This window comes from Budorcas taxicolor, chromosome 7 (assembly GCF_023091745.1).
Source record: "Budorcas taxicolor isolate Tak-1 chromosome 7, Takin1.1, whole genome shotgun sequence".
Classification (NCBI taxonomy): Eukaryota; Metazoa; Chordata; class Mammalia; order Artiodactyla; family Bovidae; genus Budorcas; species Budorcas taxicolor.
Window position 1 is genome coordinate 84,610,639 of NC_068916.1, and position 3,066 is coordinate 84,613,704.

Below are 3,066 nucleotides of genomic sequence, written 5' to 3' on the forward strand. Positions count from 1 at the left end.
AAATACATAAAATGTGTATTTCAGTTAGAAATTGAAGTGCTCTAAGGGCAGGGAGGAACAGACATGGTATTGGAGTATGTGGATTTGTTGTGACAGGTTTCTTGATTACCTATGAGTAGCATTGCATCTGTATATTTTATGTGCATGCTACATTTAAGAGAAAAGCATCCCTGTCCTGCACATGTGTATATGAAAATGTCAGTCGGGTGTAAAGACTCTATATAAAAGGACAAATGACAGAACTAGAGTTCTTCTTTATTCTGATCTAGCTATAGACAAGAGATTGCTTTGCTATGAAACCAAGAAACACGTATATGACATGTCAGTATGATAGTGTGAATTTCACGAATAAATCCAATATCTAGACTTTTGTGCAAGTCCCTCTGTATGTTATTTATGTTTTTCTAAATGCTGTTTGATCACTTGGAGAGAATTGTGATCAGGCAGTTGTTCATTAATAACTACCAAGCTTATATGTATGGGTACAACTGTTTTTTTCATTCCAGGTATGATGGATACTAATGCATGAAGATATTAGCTGTCAGAACACTTTCCATGTCAAATATCATACATTAAAATTGAAGTGAGATAGTGAAGTTTTCTTTCCTTATATAAATGGATTCCTGTTTTAACAGATAACAAAACTCACCAGATCTAGTTAAAGATTAATATCCACAGCCTACAGTGTCAAAAATTAAACAGGCAAAATAAGAAAAACAACTTCTCTTAATGCTGAGATACAGCAGCCTCAAACAAGGGAAAATAGATCATCTGCCCACTCAACTTTCAGAAATGAATTTATAAGCTGTATTATTTTGTATAATTTAAAAGCATACTTAGGAGTTTCAGAGCATAAAATCATCAGACAATCAAACTTTTGAATTCTACCTTATTCTTATCTCCCCTACTACCAATGAGTCAAATTTTATCTTTTTATAAGCTGGTGTCATGCCATATCTAACTGCGAATCTGGTTGTTGTACATCTTGGTAAATTCCTTCTGGAACTCTGCACTAAGGAGAAACCTCTTAAATATCGCAAAGATGATCCTCATGATGGCCCGGGCTCTGTAATTTAACTCCCCAGAACCCTGATGCTTCTCCACATATGTATAGTACTGTCTCACATCTCTACTTAGTGTATCTTCAGAATTCACAGAAACCACTGTCCAGAATGTGTTATTTGTGTTCTTCTTACAGACTCCTATAATTGGCTCAGAGCTGTAAAGGTCACAATTCACATAGATACTTAATGTTCACAACAGCCCTATGCATTAGATACTATTATTCCATTCGTAGATAACTGGGGCACAGAAGAGTTTGGCAAAAGTATTATAAGTGGAAAAACTGGGTTGAATTCAGAGAGCCTGGGGTGGCAATCTGCACTTGACCACTGCACTGCAGAGGATCTTACACACACACTGCTATCGTTCCATTAACCCTGCGAGTGTAAGTGTGAAAGTTGCTATGGTGTACAACTCTTTGCTGCCCCATGGACTGTAGCCTGTCAGGCTCCTCTGTCCACAGAATTCTCCAGGCCAGAATATTGAGTGGGTTGCCATTCCATTCTCTAGGGGATCTTCCCAACCAAGGGACTGAACTCAGGTCTCCTGCACTGCAGGCAGATTCTTTACTATCTGAGCCTCTGATTCAAACTCCTAGTTATAAGCATCCATTTAATATATTGTCCTCAGATAGAGGATGTATCAGATGTTAAAATGATAAGAACAGATGCTACACTTGATGTTAGCCAAAAGGCCGAGAGAATTATTCATTCTTTCTCTTCTGACAGTTTCTTGAAGACAAAGGCCCATCTCACTCAATTTTGTGTAAAAAAAGTACCTATCATTGTAGTTATTTCCCAACAATGCAATATACAAATATATTGAATTAAATTTAAACATATGTTAAATATCATCTTTTGTCCAGTTCCTGACACATTACTTAATTTTTTGAAGGGTTAAAGGAAAGGAACAAAGGTAATAGGTAAGGAAGAGGGAAGAAGAAGAGATAGGTACTTATCGAGTATTGCAGAAGAATAATTAAAAGCACAATTTCTCCCAACCAAGAAACACTCCACAAAGGGAGTAGAGAAAGAATACATTTTTATTATTTAACTAGTGATGTCCATCACAGGCAATCTGCTGAAATTGTAAAGACAGAAATCTAATCCACTGATATAGACAACAACTGCAATCCACTGCCAGGGTCCAGCCCCAGTGGATCCAGGGAATTCAAAGCGGGGACGGCATTGGTGAGGAGAGACTTATTTATTTAGAGATACAAAGAGAGATTAGGAAAGAATACTATAGAGGAGAAAACAGAGGAGAAAAGAGGCTGAAATTCCTTGGTTTATATAGAAAGCCAATAAAGTTCCGAGACAGGGAACTTACACCGTTTACGTAGGCCGCAGGCACCTGCTTGAATAGCGGAGGGTGCCCCACCTTGGGCTCCCTCTCGCATGGGTCTTAGAATCCCAGGCAAATAACTAGACACAGTGAGCCTCTATTCTCCAGATGGGAATTTAGCCTGAAAAGGGAGAATAAGAAAAGAACGACATGGGGGAGCCAAGCATCGGTGCAAGACCCACAGTCTTATTTTCAAAGGCAGTTTATATACCCCAAGTTGTACATAAAGAAATAATGGAATATGCAGAGTTATGCAGGGGCAGCAGTCCTGACCCTTATTGAGACCAGGCTTTCTTTTTGAATACCTTCCCATATACAAAAGGTCTCAGGTGATTTACATTATCTTCTGGCCAAGAGGCCTGTTAACATTTTTATGGCTCTTTTCCTAGATAAATGTCTATCAACTGGAAAACTCATTTTCCCTTGAAGTGTTTTTTCTTTAATCTGCATCACCCTCAAAGTACTAAATAAAGTTACATTCCTGTAGAATGCGAGACAGCAAAAGAGACACAGATGTATAGGATGGACTTTTGGACTCTGAGGGAGAGGGAGAGGGTGAGATGATTTGGGAGAATGGCATTGAAACATCTATATTATCATGTAAGAAACGAAGGGCCAGTCTATGTTCAATACAGGATACAGGATGCTTGGGGCTGGTGC

The 3,066-nt window shown here is 38.5% G+C and overlaps 1 pseudogene; it reads right to left on the minus strand.

Moving 5' to 3' along the window:
• Positions 1–1,588: 1,588 nt before the first annotated feature.
• On the minus strand, positions 1,589–1,769 carry LOC128051841 (uncharacterized; annotated as a pseudogene).
• Between the last annotated feature and the right edge of the window lie 1,297 nt (positions 1,770–3,066).